This window comes from Crinia signifera, chromosome 19 (assembly GCF_055691185.1).
Source record: "Crinia signifera chromosome 19, ASM5569118v1, whole genome shotgun sequence".
Classification (NCBI taxonomy): domain Eukaryota; kingdom Metazoa; phylum Chordata; class Amphibia; order Anura; family Myobatrachidae; genus Crinia; species Crinia signifera.
This window is the reverse complement of record NC_139226.1, coordinates 96227021-96244714: the sequence shown is the minus strand read 5'-3', so window position 1 is coordinate 96244714 and position 17694 is coordinate 96227021. Positions and strand designations below refer to the sequence as shown.

General features: G+C 43.7%; 1 protein-coding gene across 1 annotated transcript in view; it reads right to left on the bottom strand.

Annotated features, from left to right (window-relative positions):
- PLEKHG5 (pleckstrin homology and RhoGEF domain containing G5) overlaps positions 1-17694 on the bottom strand; it is a 254737-nt gene that overhangs the window by 224755 nt on the left and 12288 nt on the right. The gene's annotated exons all lie outside the window — the stretch shown is intronic.

Sequence of the window (17694 nt, the reverse complement as noted above, 5' to 3'; positions counted from 1 at the left end):
GAGAGATTCAGAAAGTGAGAGATTTGGTAATAAATCTCCAGTTTTATCAAAGTGGCAATCATTTACATGTCAAACTCAAACTGGTTTTGCAGTGTAAATGATTGCCGCTTTAAAAAAACCTGGAGATTTCTCAACAAATCTCTCACTTTCTGAATCTCATATACTATCAAATTTCCTCCTTGATATTTAAAGTTGTATATTAGTTAAAGTTTTGTAGATCCTTAGCGATTAACTAAATCTTAGATCAATGCTGTGGTCGCATAGCAGACATTTTCCCATTTTAAAATATCTGAAAATCTGATTTCCTTGTACAGACACTTGGGTGCAATATGTCTTTGAAGATGCATTTTCTTCATTCTCACAAATCTAACTGCGGCGCCGTTAGTGAACGTTTTCATCAGGATATTTCTGAGATGAGAAGAGATACCAGGGGAAATGAAATGCTTCAATGCTATGTTGGACACGTCACAGATCCCCCGGAAATAGTGTAAAACGGACTTGCAAAACGAAAGCAGCATTAGAAGCAATGATTTCATACCTCCCAACTGTCACGATTTTAGAGGGACAGTCCCGATTTTCGGGTACTGTCCCGCTGTCCCACCCGCGGCAGGCATTGTCCCGCTGCGGGGGGTGGCAGTTGGGAGACCCCCCAATCTAGTAGAATAGACGCTGTGCGCATGCGCACAGCATCTATTCTCGTATGAAAATGAGGTCGTGACTAATTAGCATAAGCCACGCCCTCATTTGCATACGCCCTGCGAGTGTCCCTATTTCCTCCGGCCAGAAGTTGGGAGGTATGTGATTTGTATTATTGCTGATGTTGTGTATGTATATTAAGCTATTTGTTTTGGAAAACAACAAATGGGAATAACTATAAAACAGCAACCAATCTTTCATTGTTATTTTCGGCACCCTAAATTCTATTAATAAACATACATAATTTTTAGGATCCTAAATAATAAAAAAAAAATTGTTATGGGTGTGAGCACTTTGACCCAGGTGGGGTCTACAGGTGCCTGAGGGATGGCTATGGTGGAAGGATGACACCAGTAATTATCTGCAGAAGATATTAAACTTAGGAGCAGCTCAACAGAAAGAGCTTTATACCACTGAGTTACATTATAGCTGTGCATCCTGATAGATGAGGGGCCTTTGTAGGTTATTCTGGCCTTTTCTATCATTCTGTTAAATATTGTCATCTCTAAATGACTGCATTAGTAATTAGCATCCACACAGATGTACTGGAGGAGGAAGAGGAGGAGGAACGGAACGCCCTCAGTCACAGTTGTCGCTACAGATGGTTCTGTTACAAATGTGATCAAGTAAGGAGGAGTGGAATCATATTATGTACTATGTATTATGCATTTATGTGGTGATTAATAATAGGTCACCACCTATTATTGCAATTTATCAATAGAAATATTAATGGGACCACTAGATCTTACTTCTCCTCTGCCTCGGTGACCTCCTCTACCCCAGTGGCATGTAGGCAAAAGTTTGTAAGTTTGGAAAACTTGTCTGTTTTTTTTACCTTAAAATCTCACATGTGCAAAAATTGCACCCGATCACATTTCACCCCAAGTCAACTGTGTGTTTCTGTCAGTAAACGAATGCAATGTATACAGTATTTTATACAAGAGATGACGTCAGCTCAAAGAGTTTAGATTTTCATCCTTAAAAGAATTTTGCCTTTAAATCAATTCATGATATATTAGGTAATTATTTGTTCTGCATGATGCTCAGTTCTTGCATTACACAATGCTTAAAATGTTACACCAAATACATTGTATAGTCATCATAGCTGTATGGTTACATTTATGCTCTTCACAGTGGGAAACAATTTACAACCTGTGTTTATGTTATGTATAGAGTTTAGTGGGTAGACTCTACCCGGTAGAGTAAGGACACAGGTAGTAGGGCACAGGAAGTAGTGCACAGGTAGTAGTACACGGTTAGCAGTGGACAGGTAGTAGTACACAGGTAGTAGTGCACAGGTAGTAGTACACAGGTAGCAGTGCACAGGTAGTAGTACACAGGTAGCAGTGCACATGTAGCAGTACACAGGTAGTAGTACACAGGTAGTAGTGCACAAGTAGCAGTACACAGGTAGTAGTGCACAGGTAGTAGTACACGGGTAGCAGTGCACAGGTAGTAGTACACAGGTAGCAGTGCACAGGTGGTAGTAGTACACAGGTAGTAGTACACAGGTAGCAGTGCACAGGTAGTAGTACACAGGTAGCAGTGCACATGTAGCAGTACACAGGTAGTAGTACACAGGTAGCAGTGCACATGTAGCAGTACACAGGTAGTAGTACACAGGTAGCAGTACACAGGTAGCAGTGCACATGTAGCAGTACACAGGTAGTAGTGCACGGGTAGCAGTACACAGGTAGTAGTACACAGGTAGCAGTATACAGGTAGTAGTACACGGGTAGCAGTGCACAGGTAGCAGTGCACAGGTAGCAGTGCACAGGTAGTACACAGGTAGTAGTACACGGGTAGTAATGCACAGGTAGTAGTACACGGGTAGCAGTGCACAGGTAGTAGTACAAGGGTAGCAGTACACAGGTAGCAGTGCACAGGTAGTAGTGCACAGGTAGTAGTACACAGGTAGTAGGGGTGTTTTAAGGAACAGTCTCTTCAATGTTTTGTGATTATTGCTTTATTTTAAAGTCAGCTGACTTACACATTCATTTGGCTTCTTTTTACAGTTTTATCTAACCTTTACAACAACAAGCATTGTTATCGGGTGTGGAATGCTGGGCCAACAGTCATCTGGCACCCTATTATCATCTTTGTGTTTTATTCAATCATATCTTCATGTATTTAAACCCAAGAAGCTGTTTTTTTATCTACTGCATCATTATTTAGGCAACTCTAAACGTTTTGTAATTTTTTTCAAATGTATTTTCAATCTCAAAACTAAAATATTTTCCCCAATTTATTTGTGACTGGGAAATATTTGTACTTTCCATTGTGTGAATATTCAGAAGTCACCCTACTTTCCTCTTTTCCCTACAGGTGGTTGGGCTGGACCCATCCGCTTATCCTGGTAACTGTAACACTAGTAATTAGCAGCCATAGCAGTTATCTCCTGCCCAAGCCATGGGGTTGCCAAGACCCAATTACATCTTCTAGAAGGCATTTGGTAGCATGTCTTCTTAATTAGAGCATGTGCGTTTATAATGAGAAAATCACCTTGTGTCGCCAGCCAGGATAGCACAGGTTTAATAATGATATTTAGTAGGATACATGTTGTGATGGGTATGGGTCATAGGGTGGACACATAATATGTCGACATGCATTAGGTAGACACATTAAATAGGTTGACATGGCTAAAGTCAACAGGGTTGGAAGGTCGAGCATTAGGTTGACAATGGCTAGGTCGACAGTCAAAAGGTGGACATGAGGTTTTCATTGTTTGAGTGTCGACATGGTCGACATGGGCACCGTCAAAGCGGACCACGTCCCCTTGCTGTCCTCGCCATGTTTCAGGCGTACACTATTTTATTTCCCCCCTCCGCCCTAGGGGATTAGAGGGCATGAAATACTGTACCGCCTGTCGGCACATATTGGCTATAACAACCCATTTTCTACCTAATGTTAGTTCGACATTAGCGATGTCCACTTATGTCCTGTGCCAACCAAGCCATGTCAACTTCAGTGGTCGACCCAATGACCATTGTGACTCATGTAACACAGTCACAGGCCGCGCTTGTCCGTCTCACCAGCATGAGAAATTGTGGGGCCTAGGACTGACAAATAGGCAGACTTCAGGGCTCCTGGGTGGTGCATGTTATATATATGTTTTAGGAACTGGAGGGCAGGCCAATGCTCTGCGTCTGAATAACGGCACCCGGCAGTGCCCGCTAGCCATAGCTTCTGGTTTGCAATCTAAATCCTGAAAGCTTCTAGTGGGCCTGGCAAATGTATGCATTAGCCTTGACCACCAAGCAGTGTGAGTATGCGCAGTCTATGGATAATCAGCCGACATACAAAGTTGCGGGAGTGCCATCGGGTCTGAATTACCTCCCGAATAACTTAAATATTCTCTGTAAAGTGCTGTGTAACATGTGTGCGCTATATAACTAATATCACTTTCAGAACACAAATGCCGGGCCGCACCCAGGAGTGACCCGGCATTTGCAGTCTGAAAGCGCCGCATCCAACCCACCTTATTGCCAGGTCGGTGACATCACACGGGGGTGGGGCTGAGTGGCGGAGAGTCATAAGGGCACGGGGTAGGTTGAGAGTGCAGTCTGAAAGGGGTATAAGTAACTGGTCATACATAGGTCTGATTTGTGCGTGGCAGGCAGCTATTGTGGATGCTATCTACTGTTCTCTGGGACTTGCACACCGGTGGCATAGGGCATGCAGAAATCTGCGGGCATCCATGGTGGTGGGGATGCAGTGGCTGCAGAAGCTCATGTAGCAAGAATGTCAGCGGGGTGGCGACTCAGAGTTGGCAGTGCGATTGCAGTACCAACTAATCACATGCCAACAGCTCTAGGCATCATGCCCACCGCCACAACATTTCTCCTGGCAGTGCAATTGCTTATAAACATCTAATGACTGGAAACCTCCTTTGAAGAATGAAAATACCCACAAATGCTCATATAAATGGTTACATACAGTGATGTATTCGGAGTTATCATAGAACATCAACACCAACAAATTAGCCACTGTTATTGGTTGTAATAAGAAAAACACGTCCACTTACCTTTACGTAGTCTTCTGTATCACGGGGTTTAGCGCGGTGTGAGGTTATGCTGATTTTACTACTACAAAAACAACACAGACTGTGATCTCCGACAGGATAATAAGGGCTAATGCCACTAAGCTTCACAGCAAGGATCAAATGGATTAAGAAGAATCCCTGTCAGTTCTGGTAACTTTACAGTGACATCTGTGTAATCTAGACGGTCAGCCAATTATGCCGGGGATGCCATACGATGCAGAGGGGTTAAAATGCCGTTGATATATTTATTGTGGCACAAACACTCTGGATAACGGTCGAAATATAGGAAAGTAGTGTATAGCAGTGTATGCTGGGAGTAGTAGTTTAAGAATTGATAGTGTTCATTATATGGTCAGGGCTTACTGGGCAGCTACCCTAGGGCCCCACAATTCTAGGGGCCTCTGAACAGGGCTTTGCTGATGCTTGTGAGGCTAGTAGAGACTGCTGCCCAGCTGCTTTGGTTGCGAATTACACAAAATTAGAGTTGGTGGGAAACCTTCCCTACCGGTCTGCAGCCAGTTACTGCCAGTTAATTGCTGGATGGATGATAGCAGGTGGAGAGACATCGCAGTAAGTTCTGTTTTTTTTTTAAGTAGGGGCCCCATGCATTGCTTTGCCTAGGCCCACAGCGCCATTAAGACGGTACTAAATATGGTAGTATTGTTCATCAGACCCCAGCTATGTGACTGCCAAAACTGTGGGGCATTTTAAGCCTAGAGATAAAAGAGTAAGAAGCATTCAAAGCAGTTTCTTTTATTTTACTTCTGTGCTAGAAAAATGAGAGGAGATGATTGGTTGGTCCTTTGTCCATATCTACATACTTTTTTGGTCTCCACTCTGGGAGAAATCACTGCAGGCCGCTTTCAGGGTGTGTGGATTAACGGTTTCTACATTAGACCCCACCCCCGATATAGGGAACTACCTGTGATTTGAGGTTCCACAATGAGAGGCGGGGCCAATCAATGTGATTCCGGGCATTTCTCTCCGACTCTACCCGCTGATCCATGATTGCTGGTGATTTTTGTCATAACTTCACTAGGAAGCAGACAGGACATGGGGAGCTACCTATTTTTTAGTGGTTGCAGGGGACTACAACAATAATCACTAACGATCGACAGTGACGAAAAGGGTCAACATACGTTAGGTTGACACTGCCAAAAGGTTGACAAAGCTTATGGTCGACATAGGCAAGGTCGACAGTTAAAAGGTTGACATGGAACCGTAGATCGACATGGAAAACACGCCCCCTCCTTGGATAACAATACATGAAAAGAGAAGTTAAAAGTTGTCTTGCAAATTTTCTAGTTCTGATTTTATCTTGGATTATTGATTACCGACATTGAACGGCTGCATTTTTTAACACAGAAATTATATAAATCCCTCTGGGGGCAACATGAAAATATCCTTTGATAAAGCCGTTTGACACGGCGGAATGCGTCAGTAGTTCCTCAATCTTCACAATATCCTGACAAGGCGATCCATCTTCCACACTTTGGACTGATATGAAGCAGCCCTAGATGCTCCTTTCTTTATTTACACCATCATAGGAGCCTCGCCCACCAGGCTTTAACACCGCCAGCTATCCTACATGGTGGACTGGACCCCTTCTGGGCCAGCTTGAAACACCTTCCCAGGAGGTAAACAGAAGAGCGGAACTCTGCCATACCCATGGTGGACGGTAATATAATCACCATCTCTAGGAATGGACAATATCCATTCTTGTACCAGGAATTGTGCAGGACAATTTAAATACAGTTCAGTGCACTAGCAAACGTATTCAATTTTTTATTATTTTTTATTTTCCATTCTTTTATCAGTATTGGTCATATTCATGTCTAATAAATTGTCTTTATAAATGTAAAATCAGTCCAATTGGCTTTTAGTTTTTAGTAATAATATCTGACATAAGCGCTGCTATCCATTTTTTCTCTTTCTTATTTTCCAAAACAATTTATTTTATGTTATACGTAATGTTGTTATAAACATATAGTCAACACACAGTGGTACATGTGCAAGGTAAATAAAAAATGATAAAGCAATTTTTGACCATCATGGTTTTGACAGGCATTTTACAATGTAATACTGAGATCATTTGTAATTCTAAAATATACCTTAAAATAAACTAACGAGACATGACCTCTACTGCGTATCTGATTTTGTATTACACCCGACTACATACCAGAACATTCAAAACACCTATGTTATCTAATTACAAATCCCTTTCTTATTGAATTTGAGAAACTGCGTGGACCTAAATGATTTGTCCAAACCTATCCTACCCCAACCCCCCTCCCCCCTTCCCCAAAACCCTCTCCCAACAAAGATCCATCAGCTCGGTGGGACATCTATACTGTCAGTGATCTATGTAGGTACCATATTGTACCCTCAAACACTCTGTAGATCTGCATGCGCACAGTTTTATCCACATAGTCAATGTAGGTACCCCACTTTTAAAAAAATTTCACTACTCCCTTTTTGATATCTATATAGCTTTCCGGTCCATATATAGGAGCTGCATTAGTGTCGTCTTCACGGCCGCCAAGAATGGCGGAGTTGGCGATGTCCAGCATCTCAATATGATCTTTTTGGCGACCGTGACAATGACAGTTAGAAAAGGGGTCAACACTGTTTTCCTACCCTCCAGATTCCAATTCGTGAAGTTCACCAACAGCATGGCCAGTGGGTCTCTCTGCAATCTTAAATGGCATACCTCATTAATCATACTCATCAACTTGTCCCAAAATTTGCGTATCCTCCCACATTCCCACATGTTGTGATAGAATGATGAGTGTGTGCTTTTGCATTTTAAACATAGTCCTAAATCACCTGGTATAAAGTACTTTCGTTGCGACTGTGAAATATATGCCCTGTGTAGAGTTTTTAAGTGCACCTCCTGGAGCATAGCTGAGTGTAGTGTTTGTAATGTTTGCTCCAGTTTTTTTGTTATAACAGTCCACCTTGGGGATGTCAACAGCCCACTTGGTGGCAGTTGTTGTCCAAATAGCATCAAATGCCACTGGCAACAGGTCAGAGTATAAATACTTATGCCTGTATGGCCCTGTGGCACTGAGCACAAACACCGAGTGTAGTGGGTCAGATGTGGATTTTTTCTCTTTCTAATGGTGGGCAAGTATGCTGAAGAGGTGGAAGTGGGTTGTAACCAGCATTTATTAAGGATGTGCCAGTAAACTGAGCAGAGATGGGTATAATATAAGATACGCCCTCTGGGAGATCTACCGTTTGCACCTAGTATAGGGCAGGGGCGATTGCGCACAAACCAAGCACACATCCCTATGTGCGGGTTGTCCTCTGGCTCCCTTACATCGCAGGGAAGATAAGAAAAAAGGATAAGAATATCCAAAAAAGGCGCTGGTGTATGAGTCTGTTTGGCTAATGGAGCAGCAGTCTAAAAAAAGGGGGAGTCAGCCCCAATACAATGGTAAAAAAGAAAGAGAAGTGGTCGACTGCGCTGGGTATATATAAATTGTTAACTATACACAATGAATGAAAAAAGGTCAGGTGTATGATGAAAAAAGGTTATACAATTTATTAAAATTTATCACATGTAATAAGACAATAAATAAAATAAAGATAAAAAGTGACACTGATAGTTATATTCACCCTTCGGTCGGTCATAAGAGTCCAAACCAGTTGGTAGATTTGGTGATTTGTAATCCGTTTGGAAAATTGGAAGGATGGATCCACACCTGGCAATTTCTTATGGTGATGTAGCAAAGTGAGGGGCCAGTTCACTTTGTTTGTAGCCCGCAGAATTGATAATTTTACCAGATGGATAGGGAGACACCTGTATTTGTGGGAAATGGTGGAACCTCTGCATTCAAACCGGGCTTTATTAAGGGGGTGGCGTACCTCCAGATGTTGTAGAGCCACGGATAGAAGTCCAGGGAACCAAGATGTTACATCCACTGTTGGTGCAATGCGGTGGTATTTAAGATGAACAGTTCTGCTGGGAGTAGAATTCTCCTAATGCAGGTGCTGGATCCAGAAAAGGTTGACACAGACCGTGGGTGTCGATTGCTGAAGTGGTATCAGGTCACTGATGCTGCACCTACGCGTTTCGCTGCTCTTGGCAGCTTTTTCAAGCTTGAAAAAGCTGCCAAGAGCAGTGAAACGCGTAGGTGCAGCATCAGTGACCTGATACCACTTCAGCAATCGACACCCACGGTCTGTGTCAACCTTTTCTGGATCCAGCACCTGCATTAGGAGAATTCTACTCCCAGCAGAACTGTTCATCTTAAATACCACCGCATTGCACCAACAGTGGATGTAACATCTTGGTTCCCTGGACTTCTATCCGTGGCTCTACAACATCTGGAGGTACGCCACCCCCTTAATAAAGCCCGGTTTGAATGCAGAGGTTCCACCATTTCCCACAAATACCGGTGTCTCCCTATCCATCTGGTAAAATTATCAATTCTGCGGTCTACAAACAAAGTGAACTGGCCCCTCACTTTGCTACATCACCATAAGAAATTGCCAGGTGTGGATCCATCCTTCCAATTTTCCAAACGGATTACAAATCACCAAATCTACCAACTGGTTTGGACTCTTATGACCGACCGAAGGGTGAATATAACTATCAGTGTCACTTTTTATCTTTATTTTATTTATTGTCTTATTACATGTGATAAATTTTAATAAATTGTATAACCTTTTTTCATCATACACCTGACCTTTTTTCATTCATTGTGTATAGTTAACAATTTATATATACCCAGCGCAGTCGACCACTTCTTTCTTTTTTATCGCAGGGAAGATCCCCGGAAGGCTGGCACGCCTGTGAGGCCGCTTGTCCGCCAGTTACCTATCTTACTTTTTTTAAATATGCGGCCCCGTCCAGAGTCTGGCTGCCATCTCCCCTGATTACTCACACCTACCCAATTCGCCAGGTCACCATCAGTGAGGGGAACACTATAGCGGGATGTGCTGCATAATATATGTCTGTCAAGTAGAAGCCCTCGCCCCTAATGTAGTCTGAGTCAAATGTAGAACCCAGGGCATCAGATCACGTTACCCCACCACTGTTACTAGCGGAATATTAGGGAGGGAGTGCAACCAATGTGTCCCCAGATTTCTATATAAGAATTTAGAAAACTTACTTTTTAGGCCACTATAGTCTAGAGCAGTGGTTCTCAACCTTTTTACCTTGTGGCACATTAAATAAGATTTTAAAATTACCACGGCACACCATGAGATCCCCACAGGGCAAAACACATTGGCCCCCACAGGAAAAAAAAAAAACAAACCTATTGGCCCCCATATAAAAAAACAATCACACTGGTCCCCACAGGTAACAAAAATAAAATACATTGGCCCTTTACATGAAAAGAAGAGACCAGTAAATAACTGTTGAATTGGTGGTGACTGTAAACTGGGGGCACACAGCTCACAGCTCAAGGTACACTAGTGAGCCACGGCACAGTGGTTGAAAAACACTGCTCTAGAGCCTCCGTTTAGAACCATCTAGCGCTGTGCAGCGTGCTACATAGGGGCATCCTTACCAACTGCCTGGACTCCCATTGGGCCTCTAGAACAGGTCTGGACCTAGAATTAGTGGACACAGAGCCGTAACTACACTTTTCGGTGCCCTGCGCCAAAAAGTCCATTGGCATCACCTCCAATAGGAGCATGTCCTAATGTGGAAGGGACATGACAAAACTATATATAGAAGCACTCACCCTCCTTGCAGAAGGTTTTGGGAAGAACCGGCACACACTTGTAGAAGTCCAATGTAGATTTATTTAAGGCATGAGATGGTATACAGACACGGCCCAACAGCCGTTTCAACTGATATTCACAGTCTTCCCGCACTTGTAGAAGTCCAATGTAGATTTATTTAAGGCATGAGATGGTATACAGACACGGCCCAACAGCCGTTTCAACTGATATTCACAGTCTTCCCCCTGAGGAAGACTGTGAATATCAGTTGACATGGCTGTTGGGCCGTGTCTGTATACCATCTCATGCCTTAAATAAATCTACATTGGACTTCTACAAGTGTGGGAAGACTGTGAATATCAGTTGAAACGGCTGTTGGGCCGTGTCTGTATACCATCTCATGCCTTAAATAAATCTACATTGGACTTCTACAAGTCTGCAAGGAGGGTGAGTGCTTCTGTATCTTTAAATTTTTAAATTACAGGACTGCGCACCACAAAATGTGAGTTATTTTATTTTCAAAATTGAGTGCTGTCTTACATGACCTATATATATATATATATATATATATATATATATATATATATATATATATACGTAGCGGTGAGGACCGGCACTTGGACTGATGGAGAGAATGATGGGGGTGTCTTATATATATATAAAAGAGAGGGAGAGAGATATATATTTTGTATTTAAAAACAAAGGCACTCACGGGTGACTTTAAAATAAGAAATCTTATGGAAAAGTAGATTTTCAGTTCCTGATGATGTCATATTTAATTAGAGGTTCGGGAACTGAGTTCCTGCTGGTTCCTTCTGAAAAATAGCACTGGATAAAGCTATTTGTACTTTGCGATCAGCAATACACTTGAGCAGATGTTTGTAGTACAGAGCCACACACCACATAGATTTACTCAGCTGCAATGCTGATCATATATGTATGCCACAGTGGATGGGTTAGGAAAATGGATCCCACATCGACAAGTGGCAGAAGCATTTCCCAGAGACATATACATGCCCATTATACATGGGACCCCTACTCTTTTAATACTCCCCTGTGCTCATCCTGGTATCAGTCAAGTACTTAAAAGGAATGATGATTAAACCTTATTTTAAAGAAGGTTTAAAATGCAAAAATGATGAAATGGGGCATAAACCTCAGACTGGCTGACTTACGTATCACTTATATTTGCATGTTTTCAGTTGAGACATTTTCCGTGAAACAAACCATCCCAGTAAAATACAAATTCAGCTTAGCGCATGTGAGAACTTCCCTTTTCCCTACCACACAGAATATGCTGCGCTAATACTTCCTGGATTTAAACACAGGGATTAGACTTCAAGTAAAGATTGAAGTCATGCTTCTCCTAACACATAGATACAAGCTTCTATAGCATAATTCTCCTGCATTAAAGGGCCACAGGCTGTATAGTTACAGAGATCACCCTATGGGGATTGTAGTTACATAACTGTAATAGTGTGTACACCCGATATAGGGAACATCGGAAGCCAAATCACATGCTTTTTTAGGGCTTGCGAGCCTGATGCGCTGCCGATGCGCGCTCCTGTGTGAGCGCATATCGGCAGCCAGATAGAGAGGGCAGGCAACACTATATAATGCAGATCTGCACTATATAGTGTAAATTGTGCCCCTCTAGCATGCCGTGAGATGCGAGTCCCGATGAGATCTGATCGTGCGGGACTCGCATCTCACGGCATATCCTGCCGTGTACACACACCTTTAGCCCATTACTACAGAGGAACAAAATTGCTGCGTCATTTTCCACAAATTACATTTCGGTAGCTCATCACACAGAGGCCCCTGCAATCAGATCTATGAGGATTGCTATTGGTTGATCAAACTGCACAATGGTCATTTCCAGTGGAGGCTCCATGGGGGGTGGGGCTGCAGCATAGTTTAAAATTAAAATAGGGGAGCCACACCAACTGCCAGTGGGTCATTTTGGAAGGGCAGTTGATGACAGTTGGTGCAGCTCCCCTATTTGAATTTTGAACTCTGCTGCAGCCCCCCTCTGGGTCTGCCACTGGTCATTTTGCTCTCCTAGAGAGCGGAGATGACTGCTGGCAATACATTCAGTTGTGAGGTGTGCCTATGGTGGAACTGGGAGCTCTTCAGGACAGATGTAGAACAAATTTGTGGACACTGGAGGCAGCCATTTTTTGGGAAGTCATTTTGTGGGATGAACCAAACTTTTTGAAAAGGCAGCCTATCAACATTTAGGAGATGATTCGGAGGTGGACAGTATTGTCCCTGCTGCTATGGCTCTGATCTGGTTACTCAGAATGGCCACCACATCTCTGCTGCCCATGCCGGTAATTCTGTGTCAGAAGTCCCGGTCACTGGCGCCAGCTCTCCCACAAAACAGCATCGGCGCTGTTAAAAACAAATGCCCATCTACGACCGTGGGGGTTATTCTAGTTCACTCTTTCTGACAAAATCCTTCTTAGATGGACAAAACCATGTGCACTGCAGGTGGGGCAGATGTAACATGTGCAGAGAGAATTAGATTTGGGTGGGGTTTTACTTCAAAGTGAGATCTATATTGCAGTGTAAACATAATGCAGCCAGTATTTACCCTGCACAGAAACAAAATAACTCACCCAAATCTAATTCTCTCTGCACATTTTACATCTGCCCCCCTGCAGTGCATATGGTTTTGTCCATCTAAGAAGGATTTTGTCAGAAAGAGTGAAGTAGAATAAGGCCCCGTATTGGTCCGGTATCCATCTATGAATCAGCCACTTGGACATTGCTATATTAGAATAAAATAAGCCTTATCGCAAACCTACCCAAAATGTGCTAAACAACAGAACTATCTTCCTGTACCATAAATTAGATTATCCTAAATAATGTATTAATAATATCGATTATAGATACAGTGGAATGAAAAAACAAACCCAGAACCTGGATTTAAGGATAATTTATTTATTAACTAGTTAAAAGTCAAAATGATGGCTTCTGTAATCACTTTGAGCTGTGACAGTTTTTGTCCACAAACTCTCCACCCCACCCCCAGTCCCTATCTGCTCCTATCTCCAGTCTCTGTCTTCATAGCTCCCTCTCTCCATATCCAGCAAATTTGAAACAGATCAGTGTCCGTGCATAAATTGCTTTCACTTTCTGTTATGACATAATTAGCACACAAAGGAGTACTTTATTCCATCTAGTGTTCCGTGGCAATACTTCACCTCAAAGTGGTAAGGAGTACGGTATATGGTATTCATTTATGTAATTTGCTATCCTTCTATTTTAAAAGGAATCAATTCCTTTTATCCCAACACTTCTGAAACATGGTTTACATTTTTGTTTAGAAATTCTAAAATGACTTTTCTGTGTTACTGAATGTGATATGTGAATGTGACATTTAATACAATACTGTTTTCTTTGTGTGGGGAACAAATAGCCACATAAATGCTGCAAAGCATTCAGCACTGGCGTACACAAAAGGCTTCGGTCCTGGAGCAAACTGTAAGCCTGTCTGCCAAACTGTCCGCCCAGCCAGCCTGCATGATGGGTTTGTACCGCAAACAAATTATCTATTAAAGGTTTAGCATATAAAAGTCGCTGGGCTTGGAAGACCTACACAGCGCATAAATATCAGAAGCCTGGACCAGTGTTCTGACACCAACCATGAATAGTTAAAAAGAAAATAGACTTTACTGAAAGTATAAAAACAACATAAATATACTCTAAAAAGGGTACGCTGATCTTCTATAGCTTAGTTTATTGTTAATTTGCCAAGGTTAATATTTAAACTAAAAACAAAGTGCAAAAAAAAATGTATATATAGGGCGAGATTTATTGTGTTTACCGTTTTTCCGAAAATGTAATTTTTTGCTCAAATCGCCCTTTATCGCCGTTTTTTTAAATCGCATTTTTTTCCAAAAAGCGAATATTTAATGAGGTTTTCTATTCCGGCATGAAAAGTGCGAGTAAGTGCGATGTAGGGCGATTTTCGGGATGAAAAGTGCGATTTTTTAGTCATGAAAATGTGCGATTTTGTGTTTGGAAAAAAATAAATTGGCGTGAGGTCCCCCTCCTGTACATAACCAGCCCCGGGCTCATTGAGCCGGACCTGGTTCCAAAAATACAGGGGACAAAAAGCGTAGGGGTCCCCCGTATTTCTGAAACCAGCCCCGGACTCTTGGACCGGTCCTGGTTCCAAAAATACGGGGGACAAAAAATCTGGGGGTCCCCCGTATTTTGAAACCAGCACCGGGCTCCAACAGCCCGCAGTGTCATGCCACAGCCGGGGGACACTGTCCCAGCGCGACACAGGCTCAGAGCGTGATTGGGCGATGCGTCTCCATGGAGACGCATAGCTCAGTCCTGATTGGCTGAGCTATGCGTCTCCATGGAGACACATAAGCCGGAGACGCTCTCAGCCTGTGTCGCGCTGGGACAGCGCGACAGAAGCTGTTCGCTGCATCGGAGGAAGCCGGTCAGCCCGCTGTCAGTGCGGGCTGTCCGGCTCTGCTGCAGAGAGACCAGCGGTGTAAAAGTGAGGTGTTTGTGGATGTGTGTATTAAAGTTATACTTTTCTGTGTGTGTGCTTTATTTTAACATTCTTTTTACAGGTGGACTACAGGTCCCAGTGGGCCCATTAATGCCCCGCATGCTGGGACTTGTGGTTCTCCAAGTCCCAGCCTGCGGGGGAGGTCTGCTGGCACTTGCAGTTCTCCTGTATTAAGCAATGTTAGGAATGAGAATTTAACCCTATCAGGCCGGCGTCCAATGGCCAGGGACGCCGGTGACAGCCCCGGGCTTCAGCCCTGGACGGGTGAAGCCTGGGGGGGGGCCCCTTTATTGGGGAGGTCCCCACTCCTCCAGGTACCCCGTCCAAGGCTGACCAGCCACGGTGCTCATGGTGCGGCCAGGGGACCTTGTGTAAAAAGTGTCCCCCGGCTGTGGCATGACACTGCGGGCTGTTGGAGCCCGGTGCTGGTTTCAAAATACGGGGGACCCCCAGATTTTTTGTCCCCCGTATTTTTGGAACCAGGACCGGTCCAAGAGTCCGGGGCTGGTTTCAGAAATACGGGGGACCCCTACGCTTTTTTTCCCCCGTATTTTTGGAACCAGGTCCAGCTCAATGAGCCCGGGGCTGGTTATGTACAGGAGGGGGGACCTCACACCAATTTTTTATTTAACTTTTACACATATTTTAACAAAGAACCATACACAGATCACAATGATCTGTGCATGGTTCTGACAAAATCGCCATGTTTCTGACCAAACCGCCAGTCAGGATCAGGTCTATTTTTTTTTTGGAACTTTAGACCATTTTTTGAGGCGATTTCCAAATGCGCATCTCATTAAAAATGCGATTTGTATCTTTTTCAATGGGGAAAACATCTGGATGCGTATTCCGGAGTTAAAAAAAATCGCACTTTTAGAAAGTGCGATTTCGCGGCAAAAAGTGCGATTTATGCCGCAAATCGCCAGCCATTAAAAAATCGATTTGGGAAAAAAAATGAAAAAACTGCCGTTTTTGCGATAAAAATCGCCAAAAACCCACCATCGATCTCTAATAAATGTCACCCTATATGTTTAACTCCTCCTTTGACTACTGGAATAAAACTGGCTATACAAAGAAAAACTGAATAAAAGTTATAGTTATATTATAAGTGTTATAAGTGTAAGAAAAGATACATTTAGGTAACATCACTCAGTAATCTCCCTGTTCTGTAGCTACTACTAGCATACGCCCCTGCAGAAATACTATGGTGTATTTAATTGGTTTTGCACCCTCCGATGGTAGCTGAAATGCCACCATGTTCATCTCTTATATGACACAGGGTAAGAAGCAGTGGCTCTCCAAAGGGCAGTGTGCTGAGCTGGGAAGAGAGACTGCTGCAGCTTGTCCTCTCTCTCGCTTATGTTATTATGGGGTGTGGCCACGCCCCCTCCCAGAGGCCTCCCTTGGTGGCCCCGTATCCTCCATTTTACCGGGACATGGCCAACCTGTCAGCGCCACTGGTCAGAAGTACTAAGCCTTGGAAAGTGGAGAGAGATGAAGTACCAGCCAATCAGCCCCTAACTGTCTTATTATAGGCTGTGTTTGAAAAATGGTACTTGTTTCCTAGCAGGGAGCCACCGATTTTAATTGTATGAAATCGGGTTGGAAAAACCGGGTCGATCGCATCGCATGCGACCAAATCGCAGGCGATGCGATGCGACTAAGTCGACCAGATTTTTCATTGTACAGCCACCCTCATGGCTGATTACAATGTTAAATGCCCCCACATACCCGATTTTTAATTGTGTACCCACGCTGATGGGTAATTACTATGTCAATTGCCCCCCCATTGTTAACGCAATGCCACGATCAACGCCAACCTGAAGCGTGGCGAGCGCAGCGAGCCCGCGAGGGGCGGCGGTACTCGTCCTCCGACCTTTTCATACCCCCACTATCCACGTCGGCGTGGAGTTGATCTTATATAGTGTGGCGAGCCCGAAGTGTGGCAAGCGCAGTGAGCCCCGCGAGGGGACGCGCATTACTTCAAACGTATTACGCGTGCGCTCGCCATGCTTCGGGCTCGGTGGCTCGCTGCGCTCGCCACACTATATAAAATCAACTCCACGCTGACGTGGATAGTGGGGGTATGAAAAGGTCGGAGGACGCGCAACGCTGCGCTCGCCACGCTTCAGGTTGACGTTGACTATGGCGTTGCGTTAACAATGGGGGGGGGGGCATTTGACATAATAATTAACCATCAGGGTGGGTATACTATTAAAAATTGGGTCTGGGGGGCATTTAACATTGGGTCCAATGTAAAATCGGGTCTCAAGGAGCATTTTTACATTGGGTCCAATGTAAAAATCGGGTCGGTCGCGTCGCATCGCATGCCATTAAAATGGCATGCGATGCGACCGATTTTTTAATTGTACGGGAAACGTCTTTAAAGCCCGAAAATCGGGTCGGTAGGGTCCCATCGCATACCTTAAGTAATGGTATGCGATGGGACCCGACGGGCGCCGTGCTAGGAATCAAGTACCTGAAAAATTACAGTTAGTATCTGGTTGATACTTTGGGGTCTATGTATTAAGCTTTGAAGGGAGATTAAATGGGCGGGTAGAAAATACCAGCCAATCAGCTCCTAATTGCCATGTCACAGGCTGTGTTTGAAAAATGAGACTTAGGAGCTGGTTGGCTGGTACTTTATCTCTCTCTCCAGTTTATCTGCCCTATAGTCAGAACTGGAAGTTGTGGACACCTGAAAATATTATGCAATGCCAAGCATTAAGTGGCAGAAGGA